The sequence below is a fragment of the Thunnus thynnus genome, chromosome 1, assembly GCF_963924715.1.
Source record: "Thunnus thynnus chromosome 1, fThuThy2.1, whole genome shotgun sequence".
In the NCBI taxonomy this organism is placed as follows: Eukaryota; Metazoa; Chordata; class Actinopteri; order Scombriformes; family Scombridae; genus Thunnus; species Thunnus thynnus.
In genome coordinates this window covers 13558396-13579436 of record NC_089517.1, presented here as the reverse complement: position 1 = coordinate 13579436, position 21041 = coordinate 13558396, and the positions used below count along the sequence as shown (strand labels likewise).

General features: G+C 38.8%; 1 long non-coding RNA gene across 5 annotated transcripts in view; it reads left to right on the top strand.

Moving 5' to 3' along the window:
• Positions 1-10: 10 nt before the first annotated feature.
• LOC137180699 (uncharacterized) overlaps positions 11-21041 on the top strand; it is a 29435-nt gene continuing 8404 nt past the window's right edge. For 4 of the 5 annotated variants that reach the window (XR_010928050.1, XR_010928049.1, XR_010928052.1 and 1 more), the window contains exons 1-5: positions 11-402; positions 5641-5807; positions 6350-6670; positions 19285-19366; positions 19789-19819. This is a non-coding gene — a long non-coding RNA (uncharacterized lncRNA). The remainder of the gene's footprint in view (positions 403-5640; positions 5808-6349; positions 6671-19284; positions 19367-19788; positions 19820-21041) is intronic. The other variant, XR_010928051.1, reaches the window with a different exon arrangement.

The window sequence follows — 21041 nt, the reverse complement described above, 5'->3', positions numbered from 1 at the left end:
CAAAAAGTCAAAGCTGGACGAACGCAAAAATACTACAGTAACTTTAAACGTGACGTCCAATCCGGGCAATTAAGACTTTTAGTGAGCGTTACACCTGTTTGTGAAAAGTCAAACTGTTCCCATGAAAAATGTTTGTTTAGTAAGCACGTTTAAAGAGACTCAAAAGATGTGAAACCCATTTTAGAGGCATTTTCTATGGCATACAAGAAGATACGTCCATTTTTGGGGAGCATAACAACTCCAAAATAAGCTGAAAGACACATTTCCTGCCACATTACTACCTCATCAAGTTGTAATGGTGACGCAGTTATCAAACAATTGCTTGTTTACACTTATTTTACACAGACATGGAGCAACATAGGATTCGTTTGGGGCTCTAACCAACCACCTGGTTAAGCTAATGTAAGTCGAATATTTAACTTACTCTATTAGTTTTGTAATGGTCTCCACCAACAATATCTGCCATTTGCTTGCTAGATATTTGACTGCATTCACCGGCTAAAGCATAGTCAACAGCAACCTGTCACTGCTGGAAAGAGCAGTAACCTACTGTAAAGTTGTGTGCTGTCTTAAACCAAAACAATCAGCTAAAAGAGACTCCAAAGCTCTGTAGAGCTGCAGAACTGTACCGTAACTCTCTGTGGGTTCATCACTATGCTAGTGATCCCATGACATTACAATTAGTCTATTATTTCATTGTTAAAAAATATTGATACTAGGGCTGCAATTACAAAATGTGAATTTGTTTGGTCTGAGAATAAATAACAAAACTATCAAGACTAATTATTAACAAATGTAAGAAGTGTAATTTACATACACCTCTTAAAACTTTAACTCTCTAGTTAGCCTATGAAATCAGCTTGAATCCTTCCAGAGCTCTACATCTATAAGTCTGAAATGAGAACTTGGGGGGTTTGACATACCGTAAGCTTACTTCAATTTGTTTGCAAAAATAAACAGGATTAGAATACATTATAAATGCGGAATCATTAAGATTCAACACAAAGGTATAGCTACTCTATGACACTTGCAAAAAGACATAAAAAATGTGTCACTTTATCTTTAAATCTGAAAAATAAACAGGCTTAAAATAGCCTACATTGTAAGGATTCAGCATTGATAATGTATTTTAAGACACATTGACACAATCAATACTAACTGTTGGTCAAGTTCAGAATTGATATTTGAAATTTTCCCTTTCAAAGCCTTATTTTCCTAACCAGCATCTCTGGATTGTCAGTATCTTGAAGAACATAGAAATCTGACATAAATTTACCTCTCTAAGTTATTTAATTTTCATGTTCCAACACTTTCACATACTACTACCAGTGAGTAATCTGTCTTATGGGCCACATTCAGCACATATGAAGTTGGGACACTTGAGATTACCTCTATTAACACTAAACATATCAAAGAAGCACAATTGAACTTTTACCCCCCGGACAGATTTTATGCTATACTTAACATGAAAGGTGAGCACTGAAAGTTGTACATCACACTGTATCATATGCATTTCCCAGTTTACACATGGGGGATGCTTAAAATGGGGTGTGATTTGCATAAGAATAATACACTGGAAAATAAGTGTTCAAACTGAAACTGGAATAGCTAGTCCTAAAAAGAGTTTTCAAAGGTTTAATATTCAACTTGCAGATAAGGCAGCGTACACATACTTCCTATTTGGGTTAAAATTAGCATGTAAACAAATATTCTTCGAGTAAACTTCTATGTATTATTTACACAATAACAGTTGTGGCAAAACTTAGAAACAGAAATAGGTTTCTATAGGTTAATGTGCTCCCAATAACAACTAACAATGTAATGTCCTAACACAATGAGGTCTTGTTTGTCATATTTATTGTTTTCATTGTTTTGTCATAATGCTACATATATAAAATTCATCATAAAATTAATATTTTATTGAAATATCAAAAAGAAAAACCTCTGCATCAAAACATGACACTTTCTTACTTTTTCTAAATTTATTTAATACCAAGATGGCAATGTCTAATATTTTGCAAACCTTTGTCTCAGGCAAATTTATAAATAATGATACAGAGTGATAATATTAGCATAATTTCCACTACAAATGACATCTCCAGCACAGTTTATCCCTCCAGTGCCATTACTCAAACCAACATGTCCTGCGCTTCATCGTATCTCAAACCAGGACATCTTCTCAGAATCTAATATGATTAGAATTGACTGACTGCAAAATAAGCTTGTACTCTGATCCCAGTTTGAAAAAAATAATAGTTGTTGGCTGTTCACCGCAATATTAAATAGATCACAGGCCACCGTGTGTTGTCACTCATTTGTCATTGCACCATTTGCTTATGGGAACGTCTGCAGTAATCATTAATATGTTTGATTAAGACAAAGTAAGATACATGTAATATCAATTGACATTATTCTGATATTACCTTTTAATATCACTGAATAAGAATTTATTAAAATGCACACTGAGTGTGAAACAACATATAGACATGTTTAAACAAGGAAATATCCAGACATACAAATATTTTTAGTAACTGATGATCTGATTGGACAAGAAAAAACCTGTGGATGTGTTCACCATCTTACAAGCTTTTATTTAAGCCCATATTTGTCTCAATCTCATAAATGACTTCAGAGAGCACCTGACACACATGATGCTGCCAGAGACACTTTCCGCTATGCCACAAAATACCTTCAAATTGTAACTGAAGTGGTTCATGAATTTGTTACTTGGAAACTCACTCTAGAATAACCAATAACAAACTGAAATGAAAGAAATACCCATTTTCAATAGGTCCCATTGTCCCTCTGAGATTGCATTGCTTTGCAACAGGCTAGTCATTAATTGGTGACAGTCAATTAATCACAGCTGGTAACAGACGGCTGCATCTATTGATCTTGTCCGAGCACTTATTTTTCATCCCTAAATGACACCGATTGCCAGATTTGACCAGCATGTGTAATGGACAGTGAAGAACCAATGACCCGAGTGTCAGTCTTACCACTGGTTGGGATCTGGATCCCCTCCCCCCCATCTCTCTGCAAATAGCATCTTTACCATTTAGCTTGGAAAGGTTTAGACTGCCCTAAGAGCACAGCAGCGAAACAGTGCGCTCTGGTGCTCAGATGACCTTTTCTGTTTAAGGCTTAATCTCTGACAAATGCTTGCTTTAATTAGCCTGATACCCCCTGCTTAGACTGCTACCCCACCCAGCTCCTCTCTCGCTCTCTCTTACTCTACTTTTCTCTCTCTTCTCAAGACTCCCTTACGGGAATTCTCAAACACACATCAATGTCATAAAGATAGGAATGATTTAACAGCCAGGTAGCCAAAGGTGGGAAAAAATGTGGGAAATCTGCTTTTAAGGGAATGCTTTTAAGTCAAGTATGATGTTCAAAACACACAATATATGTAAATATAAAAGAGGAAAATGTAACAAGTTCCTACATTATTGGGATTAAACATTATTACTCAAAAAGGAAACACCAGCCTAGTTTTGAGAAGGTAATGTTTGAAACAGACAGTATACGATATTACATCCATTGTTCAGTGATGATGCTACAGACGATGAATATCCATCAGTGTATTTTAAAGTGTGACAAAAAAAAGAGAAAAACACAGAGAAAGAGGTAATGATGAGGACATCATGGTATAAAGAGTATAAAGATTAGCCAGTTCACATTAGGAGGTTTAAGATAACATGCAACGGCAACCTGCATGCCTCATCTATTGATTAGCCACTATCAGAGACTAGAGTATAGCAATGTGTGTGTGTGTGTGTGTGTGAATGTGTATGAATTCAAGAGAATAAGAGAATGTAAATACTTAAAACACTATTCAAAAGTGTCAATAAGTAATTTTCATTTTAATGTAACATGCTATCCTTTACTCTGAGTATCAACTTAAATGGAGAATTTATGTAATATTTGAAAATAAATAATTAACTGTAAATTGTAAGATGTCGTTAAGCAAAAAGCTGTTTCCTCCGAAGTTCTGAGCATTAAAATGAAATTGGGCAAATGTTGCAGATCACTTTCCCAACACCAATTAAATTAAAACCTCGTCAAGCCTCAGCTTCACCAGGAGACTGCAGCAGATCATGCATCCCTCCCACTGCAGTAGCACACACAAGTAAAATAGATGCATGGCTACAAATCCCTGTTTTATTGGAAAGGGGCCTAATTATTAGGATGTAAGTCAGGCTGTGACTGGAGGGCCGTCTCCTTGATGCGGGCCTGGTTTATATTTATCCCCTCCTCTGCAGCTGCAGCAGCAGTGCCACCATCACTACCAGTAGTGTGTGGCGCTTTTATTACATCGCCCACAGGCAGGTTCAGCCCTTTCACAGTCACACACACACACACACACACACACACACACACACACTCTCTCTCTCTCTCTCTCACACATCCACACAGCCTGCAGGACTCGCAGCCAGTTGAGTCCCCTCCACAGCAGAGTTACCCCACATCCCCATGCAGCCCCACATGGGCCCTTGGGACAGTGGAGGGAGGGAGCGGGTATTATGGTAATACTATACCCTGCTGCTCCCTTCCCCTCTCCTGCAGCACAGCTGGGAAGGACCATCATTACAAGTATTGTAGCAATCTGTTTAAGAGGGACACATTGGAGAGGTTGGGTGACAGAGAGAGGATGAGTGCTGCATACATAGATCACATAAAATATGATTAAAATGTGTGTGAGGGGACCAGGAATAAAATGCAAAACTTGTTATGAACACCTTATATCAAGTCTACTGTCAAAATGGCCAGCTGTAAATCTCTATTTTCCCCTCTTTACTTTTTTATTTTATTAAAGGTTTCTTATGTTGAGCTGGTCATATCTCAAGACAGGGGCCTGTGGCACATAAGGAATAAATAGGACATAAAGTACTTGAATCTCTAATGCCTCATATACCTTTACCTATCCATATTGTAGTGTGTCATGAGCTGGAAATCCATTAGAAAGTGACAGAAATCAAATAGCCTTGCAATAGTGCAACCGTGCTGCTCTTATCGTCAAATTACTCTGATTTCACCAAAAAATTCTCCAGACAATTATTTTTAGACACAAATGAAATTCAGGAGATATATCACTTGAGTGTTAATGGTAATTGATAAAAAAAAAAAAAAGCTATGATGCTCACATGAACACATATCTCAATGCTCTTTTAAACACCTGTTTTGCAATAGATTAATGATTATGGATCAACAAAGTCTGATTCTGGTAGCAGATTAGAGCTTTGACAGGTCGGTCAATCACTCACTGTCGGATCAGACTGCTCAAAGCCATCCGTCTACATGTCTTGTTTTGGAGCAAAAGAGAAGGCCGTGATTCATCCTCAGACTCGATCATCCTCGCAGTATTTTTAGGAAACAGAGATATCCATTACATCCTTTTTTTTTTCTCTCGCTGTGCCCTCCTTCTCTTTCTATTTTCAGAACTGTTTTGAACAGAAAGTTCGATTGATAAAGCACAGAATCTATAACCGTATGCACAGAGGTGAAGGGTTATTGAATAGTCCAAAGATGAACTATTAAAAATGCATATTATCTCATTATTCCTGCTGCCAAATAACTGGAAACTATATATGCCACAAGACAGAGAATGATTCTCTTCTTTTTCTTTTCTTGGCCTGACAGAGGGCATGTGAAGAAGAGAGGAGGGAGGGAGGTAGGGAGGGAGGAGAGAGGTCTTTTCAGAGGTCTGCTCTAGTGCACTAATGTCCCTGAAACCTGAACCCTTATTGGATCTGAAGGGCATTATAAGACAGGCATCGTCCACCCCTGTTTAAAGGTGAGGATTAAAGGTGAGTGTATTACTAACCATCCTAACAGCATCAGTGTGTATGACATTATGTTGGTGAAAACACAGTGATGTTTAATAGCTGTATGTTTTTTTAAACCTTTTTTTTTGTAAAAACAACTACTAAAAGTGAGCAGGTGAAATAATGTTCAACGGAGACGTTTGTCAGCACCCACCCCCCCAACTCCTCATCCTCACCACACACACACACACACACACTCACCAGGAGGCCTTATTAATTATTTGTAGCCACTTGACTTCATATTGTGCTGCCAGTGGCTTGGTCAAAGATTATAATTACCACTTCCCTGTTTGTATCATTTTCCATCTCCTGTGCTTTTAGTGCAGTATTACTTCGCTTGTCCCTCTCTCTCCCTCTCTTCCTCCCTCTCCCCCGTATACACAAGACCAAAAGTGCAGGCACATCATTTATTGATAAGACAAAAAGAATGTAATGAAATTATCAATGTTCTTGAATTAATTATGAACATGATTAAGAAAGCTAAAATCTCAGGAGCCGGTCTCTCATTACCCATTCACTCTTAGGGATTGCTTTCATTCAGGGAAGGAGAGGCGAAAAAGCCTTCCAGCAGAGCCCACTCCGGCTCAGCCCTTCTCCCTGTGTGCCTGTCCCCTTGTCTCCGCTGCCGGGGCTGATTGACCAACCCTCCGACAGACCGGCTGCCAGCACGCCCCGGACGGCTCTCTCGCACCCATGCTTGTTACTGAGATGTCGCCAAGCACAGCCAGCTGCCTCGTGGCCTCTGACGTTTGCGTGGAAAAGAGAGGATGTGCTCAACCTCCATGTTCTACATCTGCGTGCAAGCTCTGGGGTCTTGACCCTCCTAAAAAAAAGAAACGTTCAAGGTAAGTGAAACTTCTCAGACTTCTAATTAAGCTTAAACTGTCACTTGTCAGGTGCAATTGTCTTAGAAAATTTAATTTTTTTCATCTGTTAACTGCAAGAAAAAAATTAGCTCCACTTTTATTTCACTACATAAAAACATTATTTTGGTCAGTGAGTGAACTCTGTTTAACTAATTGCAAATAAAAGTAATAATGATATTCTCTTTAGGATGTAGTATCACCAGAAGGATGTAAACTATTGTTTGATGAGAAAAAACTGAATCAGTGGTCACCCAGAGTGATCAAAGCATTCTATACAATACTCTGGTCAGAATAAAATAGTATCTTTTTCTGATATAATCCTTTTGTTGGATTGCTTTCACTGTTATTTTTCCACTTGCAATGATAAACTCTACTTCAGTCATTTATAAACTAGCTGTTTCTAATGTGGATTTCATTTAAGTGGATTTATCCCACCTGTGTCAAGGCATCTTCTTTTGGATTACTTTGAATTATTATTGAGTGATGGGAAAATTGCTCAATCACTGCGTTATGTCAGCCCCTCGGCCAAAATGTACCTATGTAATTCAGATTTGACGTTTAAAATACAAAATTTTAAACAATATAAAAATAACATGCAGCTACTTTCATCCATGTTTATGTGATGTCTTCAGATGTCTGTGATTTTGTTTGACGAATCTCTGCTGAAAATGTTACTTCTGAAAAATACGTGTAACGCCCATTTTGTAGCATGCAACGTCATTTTTAATATGAGAGTAGCACTGCACGTTAAACTAATTTCAGTGACTATCCATTTATATTCAGTGAGACGAATAGAAATGCTCTGCAGAGCAACATATCATTGGTTCAGTCTATCTTTCTTCTGCTCAGTCACATGGGACAATATATGGGGCAAATACTCCCCAAAGTATTGGGAGTTTCAAACAAAGTCTCAAACCCACTGTCTCTCTCCTATTCACACCATCTCTCTTTATAACCACCTTTCTAGCTTTCTCTACACATACACACACTCAGACACAAGCTTGCATACGCACATACACATGCTTAATCATAACAGAGATACAGAAATACCAACCTGTGCATTGCTTTACCTCCCAATACAAACAGAGCATACACACACCTGCACATGTGCTTACTGTAGTACTGTATATTCACACTACACAATGTTTCCACCACAGCAAGCTTCAAGTTATTATTGTAAAGACACTCTGAGATGAATGTTTGAATGATTAACTATTTACGACGAGATACAACACAACACAAATTCTGACCTGATCACCTTTATTGAAAATGGTATTTGGTAGTTTTGTGTGAAATTCAAAGCAGTGTGATATATATGCTCTGCTCTCCTGCCACTATAGAGGGATAACTGATAGCTTTTTTTTTCCCGTCTTGAAAATGACTTCATGATTTCTGCTGCAGTATCAAACAAAAGAAAAAAGATTCACTGGGAGACCCACAAAAACAAGAGAGAAAGGCAGAGAGATCTCAGGGGTTAATGGCAATCCTCCTGTCCTAGGGATTGATCCAAGTATTGGATCGCACATAAAGCTGCAGTTACTGGATATTACCCTGCCGCTATCAGCCTGCAGTGATGGCCTGGATAAGAAGTGCTTACCAAAGAGGATGCTCCTCCAGGGCAGATACGGTTTCCCAGCCCTCTGGGAACAACAACCACATGCCTGCTGCTTGCTCAGGAACTTTCTACCTCATCGAGTAAATCCAGGGGCCTTATCAAGTTACTGGCCTACTGAACTGCTCGAAAAAATGTTTAAACCTCCTCAGATTTTGAGCTTGCGTAGGGGCAGGGCAGCAATTAAATGGCACCTGTTTTTCAAAGATAAGAATGTTGATTATTTGTTTGGCTTGTGAATTATGTTGGATGGAGTGGGGTTATCGCAGATTCAGAGCTAAGTAATGGCCAGAATGTAATTTCATAGATTTTTGCAGGCTTAGATTTCAGAGTTGCTGAGTTTTTCTTAAAAGAATCATAAAGTTTACTCTTTGCTTCATGCAGATTTCTTCGCTGAACTTGGCTTTACTAACCACTGTAATTGCTTAAAACCCTTTAAATAGGCATGCTTCAAGAAACTGTCCTCAAACCAGCCCTGCCTGTATTCCCTTTTGTGGTTTTGCTTCATTTGTATAGGGGTTAGCTGATTCCAGATCTGCGCCAAGGTGGGCAGCTCTACCCCATGAGCATCTGCTGTATGCCTCTCTGTGGTATTACCCATGAAGCACCTGGCTCATGCCACACGCCAGCAACTAGAGCCCAGATGGCAGCTAAGCAGGCTAATTATTTCAACACAAAACTCTGATGTCCCACACCAGCACTGTGGGGCCACTTTGGCACTCTGCATTTCTTCTCTCTGGTTACGCCAAAGAGGATGTCTGCCATGGAGCTATAAAGATGTCAAGTGGGTAATCATGGTCATAGACAGGCCCCGGTGCAGTACTTGGCGTCCAGATGTAAAGAAACAGAGAAACAGAAGCATTTGGCGCTGGTAGGATGGTGCATTGTCTTTGCCCACAGTGCTCATTGATGCAGATGCAGGCTCGTTATATTCCAGATTGGACAATAACATACGTTTTTGTGAGCATTGCTTTTGATTCAGACATGAATATAAGCACCACAAAAATGCTTATTCAGAGTATAGACAAGATGTCATAGCTGTGTAAGCAATTGTAACTTTTTCCTACTACATGTGAACAAAATATGAAAAGTAGTACAAGTGGCATTTTGATGAACAGGCAGACATTACTCCACATGTGATTTTAGACTCTGACTGACTTGGTGTAAGATGCATTCGAGTGCTTTTGTAGGATGGGACTCAATCAATATCGCCTCATTCTTTCATTCATTCATGGTTAGCTTGTCTGTCCCCTGGTGGCTGTACAGAGGTATTGTGATGTCTCCAGATGACACACTGAACCAGGATCATTGACTTGTCTCCTCTAAAACACCGCTGCAGGAATCTTCTCATCCTCTAGGATACAGTGTGGATGCCCCTGTTTGAATTATAGCAGCACCCTAAACTCAAATAGTACATCCTCTCTATCTCTTCTCTACATCTTCCTCTCTCAGGCTGTCCAGCTGCCTCACCACTGTTGATTCACTCTCCAAGAATGTCAGCTGACAGTTACAAGCTCTAAAGTACTACAACAGCGGTGCACTGCAGCCTTTAACCAAATTATGCCTGGTGGTCCAGTAACAGAACAATATCTTTATCTGGCATCAGAGCTTGCTGTTTCTCTCTACATCTTCTCTGAGGTTGATGAAGTGTTGCCATTAGGGCCCATCTCTTGCATCCACAGCCGCATCAGAGGCAGAATTGGCTGCGCTTGATAAAGCTGGCACTTAGAGCAAGGTGCAGGCCCCCACAGCGATAACCTACTGACTCCAGCATTAAAGACTCCCCCAACGGGAGGACGGCCTACATCATTGCTGGCACTAGTCTGTGTATTTTGTAATTCTGTAGCCCTGTGTGCAGGCATTACAAATATACTTAGATAAATGTGGAAAATGACTTGAAAATTATGAAGGAGTTTAAAAAGCTAAGGACCTTGTGACCTCCAAAGGGTCATAAATGATATGATATGATATGATTAAATTAATTGAAAAATGGATATTTTTCTAAAAAACAAACAAACTTGAAAGCAATATTTTCTATTATTTTACACTTTTTAGAAGCTCTGAAACTCTCAAACTAAATTTTATAGTAAAATGTATATCTATTATAATAACTAATAAGATTCAGAGCAGTATGTGAAAACTAAGCATTCATGTTTAGAGATATTCAGCCATTATTTACAGTTTTACACGTGCCGGAAACTAGAACCTATTGTTGCATGTTTGGCGACTCCAACTCAGAGACAAATTAGCTGAAATAAAGCAATAAAGACTCTAATTTGTCCCAGTACGATTCTACTTCATCCTTTCACCCTCCTCCTCCTCTTTCCCTCTCCTGCTCCTCTCCCTAAAGTGTATCCCATCTGCTTTGGGGACCTCTCGCCGGCATGCAGGAGCAGGATAAGCACACCATTTCCCTGTCAATACTTTGCTATTAGCCTCTGCAGATCCATATATCACTGGGCTGTAGGCTATGAGCTGGTGTAGGGTGTTCTTCTTATCTGAATGGCTGAGTCTGAGGTTCTCCTCTCTGCCCTCCGCTTTGATTTATCCAACTGGTAGGTTAATGAGAGATGGAGCCTGCCCCTTTATGTTTGCCCTGGGGTGGTAAGAACATGTGCATGTGAAGGGTTGGGGTGAAGTGTGAGGGGGCTAAAGGATGTATCCTAAAGTGCTACAAAAATGAATCCAGTCTTTTAAAGTGTATCAGCAGTAAATGTAGATGAAGAAACAAATGGGAAATAACTATCAATTGAGGAACTGTAAAAGAGTAATGCTGCAAATGCTTAAAAGCTTGTTTGAGTCTTTGCTGAATGAAACCGGTGAAATTATTATTTAGAGGAATATTTGACATTTTGGGAAATAGGCTACAAAAATCAAAGAGTAACAAACACAAGTTTGCCAGTATTCTTTGTCCAGTAGCGGTGCAAAGCTAAGCTAACTGTCTCCTGGTTGAAGCTTCATATTTCACAAGCAGATGTGAGAGTAGTTTTGATCTCCTCATCGTAACAAATAAGCATATTTCCCAAAATGGCTAACTATTCCTTTAACACGGAATTGTTACGTTTAGCTTTAGCTAAAAGTGTAACAAGTAAAGTAGAAAATGAGGGAGACCAAGGTTCAATTTTTCACCTTTATTTTTTAAATTTTTGTCCAGTTACACAAACACAATTGACAATTGTTTTGATGGTGGGAAGCCAGTGAGGGATCACATCCTTGCAGCTGCATTAATGAGTCCTTCGGGTTGGTTTGGCACCTGCATGGAAGGGTTGGGATCTAGAGAAAAAGCAAAACCTCCTGGTAAAGTAGAAAATGATAATAATAATAATAATAATAATAATAATAATAATAATAATAACAATAATAATAATTAAATAAAAAAATAAGCAGGAAACCAAACATTTAATTTTCAGGGCTATAATGTACAGTGTAATGACAGGCCTGCTGTGGTGGGATAAAGGCTGTTTATGTGATGGCAGCTGTGACAGCTGTATGTTGTATCTCTTCATATTAATGGACAAAAGGTGACATGAATATATACTATATGAAAATAAAAGGCCATCTTAAAAAGAGATGTGTAGCTTTTGAACACTTCCCTAGATCAGTGAGTTACATTGCCTGTTACATCAGTGTGTTTATGACCTGCAGATATTTGGCCTCAATCCAAGAAGAAACTGTCTAATGAGCAAGCTGTGTCAGTGTCTCTAGCAGCTCCCTCTCAGCAGTCTGCCTGTACAGTTTGCAATGTGTGTGTGTGTGTGTGTGTGTGTGTGTGTGTGTGTGTGTGTGTGTGTGTGTGTGTGTGTGTGTGTGTGTGTGTTTGAATGCAACAGAAACTCTTTATATTGAAGGCATTTAGCTTTGGGATAGAGAGGGAGCACAGGAACCCACACACAAGCACAACAGGGGAAGACAAACCACTGCCAGATAAATGTCCTACTTAGCTATTACTGTACACTGTAGTACATTTCAACAAGGAGACAGACCCCTCCCCCTGCTTGCTTTTTACACACACACACACCTTCCATGAAAATATCTAGCATATGGTTGTATGCTTCTAGCTCGTATCCCAAGGCCAGTTTCCCAGCTGGTTCCCTAAGAGGACAGAGTGAAGGGGGAGAGAAACGAAAGAACGAACAAAACACAAGAAAGAACAAGAGATAGACATAGAGGGGAAAAAGAGAAAGAGGAGAGGAAGGAGGTGGTAACATGCCTCCTATCCCTCCTCGGCCAATGGCAGATGTATCGTAGGTTCGGGCTGTTAAGTACCTGATAATTAGTTTGCCTGTGAGGCATCAGTCATTATGTATCTGTAGTGACTAACAAGGCGCTATCGGGGACGGCAGCTTTTCTCTGTGATTTAACACAGGGTCTTACAGTGAGGCTGCTACACCCTTCCTTCCAGATTTTAAAAAAATAGCAGAACATGCTGCAAAATAAGAACACACTAAGAGCCACTGGCAGCTCTGTTTCCTAAAAGAAGATCATGCAAATTTCCTAGCACAAGAGCCACTTATTTGTGGCCAACATCTTGTGGCCCAAGAGATGTGGATGAAACCTCTGGGAGATTTCCTATTAGTGGACCTTGAGCTAAGAACATTTTTGTCAAATTCGACCATATGAGTTTTAAAGATCTGGATGTATTGTATGATTTTCAGCTTGGCACTACTGGTATTGTTTTTGTTTCAACAGGTCATATGAATATACTCTCCCAGTCTTTGTATTGATCCTGGATGTTATCTCTCTTGCAAGGACAGTGTAGTCACAGTTTGTACAGACACTGTTAGTACTGACCTTGAGTCTTGTCTATTGAGTGACACATAGGAGAGGTTGCATTTAAAGCCCACCCAATAATGATGTCATCATCATACGCATAAAAGTAGAATAATACAGATGGAGGACATTTTCATACTCATCAAACCATTCAGTGACCCTTTGTGCTGCATATGGAAGCATATGCATTCATTATGGTTCTCTACTCATTTATTCTCAGTCTCTGTATGGGAGTAGTGTCACACACACGTTTCATTCTTATGAAGATGCATGAAATGCACAATGCATGAAACCGTTTACTCCTGAAAGATAATTACTGTACATAATCATTATACATTTCATTTCAAAGATATGCCCTTCAATTAGTTTTTCTTTTTTTGAGGTGACTGTAATATTCTGGCATGTTGTGTTTTTTTTTTTGCGTGCATGAATGATATAATTTAATTTTTAAATCACTGTATACCCATCTGAATTGTTATCTTATCTGCAGCAGGGTATTTTTTTTAAAAATTAAATGGGCCTAACATCAAAGACGTGAGACATCTGAAGGAGAGAATTGCATTATAGCAAGATAAAACATATTTGTCTTTAGATCCTGTAAACATAAATTACAAACCCTCCTCTCACCGCTGCCACTCTCATATATGTGTGTGATAACGTGTGTTTCGTTTGAATTCATGAAGGTTGGAATTGTAGAAGTAGTGTCAGAAAATTAATCACCACTAATCACCAAATTAATCATAATTTTAGGGATTTTTTTTTTTAAATTTCTCTGGTTCCACCTTCTTAAATATGAATATTTTCTGGTTTCTTCAGTCTTCAGTGTTGGTAAACTGCATATCTTTGGGTTGTGGACTGTTTGTCGGGACATTTTTCACCATTTTTTGACAAATGACTTAATTGATTAATCGAGAAAATAATCATTAGTCACAGCCCACAGAGTTTTTGTGCATTTTTGTGATTTGACAGCAGTTAGTGTTGTGAATAAGATTTAGGTGAAATGAAGTAGAATACTTGCTTACTTATATAGGTAAAGGAAGGAAAGATTATTATTAATCTAGATATTAAATTGATTTGGTTCTGCAAAGGACAAGGAATTACAAAGGTATGTATCAAATATCACTGTGGGACAAACAGCACACATACAAAATACCCAAAACAAGCATAATTACTTTCTTACAACTGCTGAGAATTAGATCCAATTCTAATTTGACACAGCTGGGAGCTGAAAGAAACCATTTTGCATACTGCTGCTAATAATCCGAGGGCCCTGCAGACATCCTGATTGTTGTGATTGCTGCTCTGCATTTACTTTTAACAGTCAATAACCTGCAAAGCAACATTGGATTCTGCCTTGAAAGGGTTAACATGACTCTCATGTACCACCACCTCAACATCCATCATGTTTCTCTGTAACCAGATCATAGCTTCAATCACAGGGAAGATTAGATAGTAGTCTATTAATCTCCCATATTAAGCAGATCCATTTGTGAAAGCAAACGGCCCAGAGAGGCCATCCTTTCACTTGTTGTCTCTAAATCTGATTAGCAAGCATAATGACATGTTGCTGAGGGTCACAGGAGATATAGATTGGTCCTGCCTGCATCTCCACTCTCACTGGCTGGGGTGTTGCAAGAATGAACAATTTTATGTTCAAGGACTCCTGGGGATTTCTGTTGTAGTCACCTAGTATATTGAACAAGCAAGATAATGAGAAGTGGGGTTCATTTAGAGTATTTTCATTTGCAAAACACTGCCGGTGTATTTTTGTTCCCTCTCATCATTTTACATATTCTGCAAATTTGGGGAAAACAAATAAATACATTGCATAAATCTAATGCAAATAGGGTTGGCATCTGCTCAGGTCTCAACACTCATAATTCTAAGAGCAGAGTAAGGACATGTTTCATTAATAAACAAACAGGACACATTTGCAGCATTATCTGGGCAGTCTGGCTTTCCAGATGGAGGTCTAAATAAAAGAGTAGAAGTCCAGTCTGTGAATCTGTGCTGTGATGATGAATACGTCTGTCCTTTCAAAAACACCTGCTACAGTGTGAGTGGTGGAGCGGCAGTAGAAGAAGTATTCAAATCCTTTACTTCAGAAAAAGTAGCAGCGGAATTTAAAAACACTCCATTACAAGTAAAAGTCCTGCATTCAGTCCTGCAAATTGACTTAAGTAAAAGTACAGAAGCATTATCAGCTAAATGTACTTAAAGTGTGAAAAGTAAAAGTACTCATTATACAGAATGGCCGCATTAGTCTTATATTATAATATCAATTATATCATTGGACTATACGGATGCTTTAACGTGTAAGTAGCATTTTAATGTTGTACCTGATTTGAACTACTGTATATATCACTGCATAGTTTAATCTATAACAATGCATCATGTTTAGATATGTTACTTGTTTTTAATATTCTGCAAAATTTTGGACAAAAGTGCAATACTATAATATAATAATAATAATATACACTCAGAGTACAAAGCAGCATAAAATGAAAATACTCAAGTAAACTACAAGTTCCTTAAATTGTACTTAAGAACAGTACTTAAGTAAATGTACTTCGGTGTGGTGAAAGCTTCTGTATATAGGTTTCAACTATATGTTACGAACAAAATATGACAAGAAAAATCTAATCAATCTACTTCATCTGGTTCAATAAGACTGCTTAGCAGCTGTTAGTGGCTGATCAATGATGAATAATATAGCAGCATTCTGTACTGTACATTTTGTTGATTTCTGTGTGCACCTTAAAGTAATAGTTTGACATTTTGGAGTATATTCACTTTTTTGCTGAAAGTTAGATGACAAGATTGAAACCACTCTACATATGTACAGTAGGAGCCAGCAGCCGGTTAGCTTAGCCTCGCATTAAGACCAGAAACAGTGGGGAAACAGCTAGCTTAGCTCTGTCCAAAGGTAACAAATCCACCTAACGTCCACTGAAAACATTATATCTTGTTTGCCAGGCAACCAGCGGACACTCCAGGAGGTCACTGGTCCCGGCCAATAGTCTATCATATGACCTCCTGTAAAGTGACAAATTGTAATTTTTACACAATGGTTTTTGTGCAGATTAAACCAATGAGATATAATGTGCTAAGTAGTGACATTTAGAGGTGCTGGTTGGTGGATTTTATTACCTAAGTTCTGACAGAAGTAGGCTAGCTGTGTCCCCCTGTTTCCAGTCTTTATGCTAAGCTAACCAGCTGCCGGATTAGCTTTGTATTCAACAGACAGACATAAGAGTGCTATCAATCCTCTTAAATAACTCTCAGCAAGAATGTGTCGAAAGTGTACTTCCCAAAAACTGTTGTTGAACTGTTCCTTTAACATAAGTTTAAGTACTAATTGCTCATCTGTGGGTTAAGAAAAGAAACTTCTGATGTTGTGAAAAGATTTTAAAATCTGAAAAATGAACAGTCATCAAGCTAAAAACAACTTCTTCATTCAAAAAAAGTTGACACATTAAGGATAAAAATGTGTTAATGGCTTTGTGTATAATTTTATACAGATTACATTATGTTTGACCCAGGAAGACAACATGTTTACCTCCCCTCTACAGTGACTCATTCAGAGGTCACGATGTCAGTGACGATGATGAAGATTATGCGAATGATGTCACTGGTCTTAATTTAGCCTTCTTACCTCAACACACACTGGAAGAGAGCTAGCAGTAATGTTCTGTCAGGTATCTGGTGTCCCTCTCTGACTTGGCAGGGACAAGGAGGAGAATCAGGAGGAGGAGGAGGAGGAAGAGGAGGAGGAATATCCGGTTACAGCAGGGAGCAGCGAGCGTAGGGACAGATCTGTTTACTTGGGGAAGTTAATTGATTGGGAGGAAAGGTGGTGAGGGGAGAAAGGAAGAAAAGTGGTGGAGGGGGCATAAGGAGAGGAGGGGAGGGGTCACTGTGTTCACCCACATCTCTTGGTATTGATCATGTGACTGCTCCTGCCATAACCTCCGATATTCTTCTGTGCCTTTATTGCACCGGAATGCCAAATAAGTGTTTCTTGTAAAAACAGCAGAGGAAAAACAAGCCGAGCTCAACGAGAGGGCCAGACAAGGCAATGAATCGTTAAGGTTTGGTCCACTCATTAAGATCAATTTTTACCTTTTTCATTACACTTTGGCCTCAAGAAAGGTTATGTCACAGAATATATTCCACTGTACTAAGTAGGCTTGTCAATAATATCTATATTTAAATGAATCAATACCTTTGATCCAAAAAATTGGTATTTATCTGAAACAAATATTTGGTATTACTAACTTGACAAAACCAGCAAAAATTCACATATTAGAAGTCAAATAAAAAGCTGACACAACAAAGAGGTGGCAGATTGTGATTTTTCTCACATTTAAAACTTTTTCTGTGTACATGTACTATAGTAGGCTGAGAGCTGCTACTACACACAAACAAAAACTGGCAAAGTCATGCGCACTTTTAACCATCGAGGGGAGATAGAGAATGAGATGGAGAGCAGTCGAGTGCAGTCGGCATGCCGTCCACTTTGTATTGGAAAGACCACATTAATTATTTAACGGCGAGGCTGCTAGCTATTATTACAGAAAAACAGTGGACTGCATCTGGACACTTTCCTCATGTTTGTATGTCAATATACACCTTGCCCTCATGGGCACACCAGACCACTGTGGAGCTTACATCTTAAAACAAGGGCACACTGAATAGGTCATATTCACAAGGCATGGTGCAAAACTCGCTCTCTGTGTTGAAACATCCAGTTAACAAGTTAATCAGATGAATACAATATGTCTGAATGAGAGGAAAAGAAATAAAAGTATTTTATGGACTGCAAGGTTTGTCCCACCATTATTAGAGTGTATAGTATATCGCTCCGTACCACTTATGTGTGTGTGTGTGTGTGTGTAGGAGAGAAAGAGAATGGCACACAGGTATAGAGCGGAGCTAGAAAGAACTGGAGGACTAGAGGTGAGGGGGAAGTGGTTGCTCACATTTGTTTGCAGTGTCATTTTTAGTTCTCCTCTTCTTCAGTGTTGGTCCGTCCTGCCTAGACGGACATTTCTCTGTTATTCACTCTGAGGTTATGGTTTTAGATTGAGGGCAAAGCCCGAAGCCTGCTGTTTGTTTTGAAGGAATCTATTGTCAATACAGAGCCGGCGGAGCTAGAATTGTTTGCAGAGTTAATAGTGGTTTGATGATGTCATTCTCAGTGACCTGAAGAGAAATTGACCCCTGTTGTGTGAGTATTTCTAAAATGCCACCTGCACAATTATGGCTGCAGAGTCCCTGGGCTGTTGTATGTAGGGTTTGTTTTATCTGAGACACACGGATGTGAACACACACTCACTCACACACACACACACACAGACACACAGAATGTGTACTACCACAGTTTAATTTGCTGACCCATACCTCCACATCTTCTGAAAACATGTTCGTTGAATGTCAGTAGAAATTAGGTTCCCCACAGTGATGATGAAATAATTTATTCATCACGAGTAACTTAGAGCATTTCACCGTGAACCTTTTACAGATACTGTATGTATCCATCCTTTTTGCCACAGCATATAGTAACAGTGCTAAAATAAGACATTTTCATGAGTTCAGTTCTTTAGATTATCATCATTATTATTATTATTATTATTATTTACCTGAGCTACAAAAAGGGGTTTTGCTTACAATTACAAATGCAAACACAGCAAGAAAGATAGATATTGTGGTTATAGGCAGAAAGGTATCCATGACAGTCTAAAAGTGCATTCATCAAACATTCACTGTTGTAACTCCTGCTCATGTGTCTTTGATGCACATCGTCTAAAACATTTCCTGTTAATGGATCAATTGTTTTGATGGCATCTCCATATTAAACTATAAAAAACTGTTTTTCTTGTATTAATTTAAATGAGACTTTGTTGTTGATTTTTCCAAAGTAGAAAAATAAGAGAAAAAAATTTTAAAAGGAGGGTTAGAAAAAGGGAGTGACAGAGAAAAGCAGAAAGAGCAAATCCTCTAGAGAGATGTATAATTCATGCCCAAGACACACTACCAGGCATTATGTGTGTGTGTGTGTGTGTGTGTGTGTGTGTCTGTGTGTGTGTGTGTGTGTGTGTGTGTGTGTGTGTGTGTGTGTGTGTATGTGTGTGTGAGTCCTACTGAATACTGTTTTATGCTGTAGGATGATCACTGTTTATATGCTGAATCCCTGTCTCCATGTCTTTAGGGTTCAGGTAGCCAACAGACTGGATTTAGCCCAACCAGGACCTGAGTCGGTCACTTGAGGCGCAACATTATTTATTTTACAGGTGAGCTGTGACTCAGTGTGTACGTATTGTGTTCATTGCAGTGGTCTCTGTTAGTACTGAATCTCAGAATCCACATATATTTTTCTTCAGTCTGTTTCTGTGTCTGAGACTATGAATAATAAAGGAACAAAAGGGAAACAAGTGAAAGGCCAAACTGAGGCCAGATTCCCAAAATTTCTAATATTTTTTTTCATTAGATTTTTATTTTTTCATTTGAGAATGATTTGCATTTATAAAAAAATTCTCTTTCTCAAAGGAAAAAAATCTAAACTCTACTTGAGTTGAATTGATAACATTTTTTATGAAATTAGCCAGTAACTGATTTATCTTGTCCCATGTCTCATTAAAAGCAGTTAGCAAACTTATCACTTACACCTCTGTAGTCAGGTACTTTCAAGTTAAAATAAAGTGCTGTTTTCTAGGTTGCTGCTTGGGAGCAAAAGAAAGAAACTGGTGAGTAATTGCACTTGGAGCATCCTTAATAACTTCCTAAAAAATATTCTTAGGAAACCTTTCACGGTTTGTCTTGAAACTACTTTGTGAAACTGGCGTCTGGTCCAGTGAGAACTGTAGACTGACCTATATGCTCAAAAATCATCTGAACTTGCCCAAACTCTAACTGAGTTTCATATTACCACTGTGATGTCCCTTTTCAGCAAGAAAATGTGCCACTGTTTGGGGAAAAAAAAGTTATAATGGGCTTTAAAGTCACCTTTTCAACTTTTCCAGTTAAAGCTCTATTTACACATACAGTATGATGTTACAGATACACAGATAAGACAAATTCTTCTGTCAACAGACTGAAGGAGACAAATGACCTCAGCCCTTTAAAACAGGTCATTTTGCTCATTTCTTCCCTCACATACACTTTGAAATCAGTAGAATTGACAAGTGCAACATTAATTTTTTCATGGCTATATGTTTACTAAGCTAAATGTTTTTTTTAAGTATGTATGTACCAGCTGTATGATGAGAGCAAAATACTGCATGGCTGCACTCGTCACTTTATCATGAATTATAAAGAGACAGAATTCCTGTGCGTGTGAAATGGCATTGTTCACAGTTTGTGTCACATCAGTGCATGTTTAACTAGGCAAAACAAAAGCTTTTCAATATTTTAGTGCACAGGGACTGAGTGAGTGAGGAGACATGGCTGTACTGCTGTTCTGCCTCCTCCTGTCTCGTCCTCTCCTATCTGGTGTCCTGTCCCCTTCCATCCTCTGAAGTGCTCTCCCTCTCCTCTTAGATTACACCACCCTGAAAAACACCGCCTCAAAAACCATTCTCCAACTCCGCACCCCCATGTCAGCCCAATTTTTACACAACAAAGCCTACAAGAACTGACTCCCAACTATCCTTCCTCCTCACTTATCACTTCTCCATCTGTCCTATACCACAGGCTACATTAGTTTCAGCGTACAACCCTTTTAAGCTCCACACTAGGTTTGAATAGTGTGCGCTAAAACGCGGTGTTAATCAAACTCTAAACAGGTACACTAGGGTTTGAGTCTCAGAGGTCCAGTAAAAAGGCAACACTGTAGAAATTATTAACATGGGGGCTATTGAACAGATGTGGGAACAGAGACACAAGAGGAACACAGAAATTCAGAGAGAGGAAATTGAAGAATAAGAAGAAGCCCTTCTTTCATATGTATTTATTTGTAGTTGAATGAGC